The sequence below is a fragment of the Gossypium hirsutum genome, chromosome A03 (assembly GCF_007990345.1).
Source record: "Gossypium hirsutum isolate 1008001.06 chromosome A03, Gossypium_hirsutum_v2.1, whole genome shotgun sequence".
NCBI classification, from domain to species: Eukaryota; Viridiplantae; Streptophyta; class Magnoliopsida; order Malvales; family Malvaceae; genus Gossypium; species Gossypium hirsutum.
The window spans coordinates 53,099,815-53,100,492 of record NC_053426.1 but is presented as its reverse complement, the minus strand read 5'-3'; the positions used below and the strand labels follow the sequence as shown (position 1 = coordinate 53,100,492).

The 678-nt window shown below is 38.6% G+C and overlaps 1 non-coding gene across 1 annotated transcript; it reads right to left on the bottom strand.

Annotated features, from left to right (window-relative positions):
- Positions 1-232: 232 nt before the first annotated feature.
- LOC121225321 (small nucleolar RNA R71) lies at positions 233-339 on the bottom strand. The gene has a single exon (XR_005923183.1). It is a non-coding gene; the product is annotated as a small nucleolar RNA R71 (small nucleolar RNA).
- Positions 340-678: the final 339 nt, after the last annotated feature.

Below are 678 nucleotides of genomic sequence, written 5' to 3'. Positions count from 1 at the left end.
TGGTTTGTAGGATGAAGATCCCAATGCTCACTTAGCAAACTTTCTGGAATTTTGTGATACATTTAAAATCAATGGCGTTTCTGATGATGCCATTCGTCTTCAGTTATTCCCTTTTTCATTAAGGAACAAAGCTAAACAGTGGTTGAACTCGTTACCACGAGGGTCAATTACTACTTGGGAACAAATGACCGAAAATTTTTTACTAAAATATTTTTCGACGGCTAAAACGGCTAAATTACGTAATGATATCTCTTCTTTTGTGTAGATGGATTTAGAAACACTCTACGATGCATAGGAGAGATACAAGGACATTCTAAGAAGGTGCCCTCACTATGGGTTACCACTTTGGCTCCAAGTACAAACATTTCACAATGGTCTGAATCTTTCGACTCGGCAAATGGTTGACGCAGCGGTTGGAGGAACCATCAATAATAAAACTCCGGAAGATGCCTATGAGTTTATAGAGGAGATGTCACTGAATAACTATCAGTGGCAACTCATAAGGACAAAGCCAACAAAAATAGTCGGTATTTATAACGTCGATTCGATCACCATGCTGTCAAATCAGGTAGAACTCTTGAATAAAAAAATTGATGGTTTTCTTATTTCTTCACAGGTTCACCCAGTAATGCAGTGCGAAGCAAGTAGCGATGGAACAAACTATTCGGAATACCAACC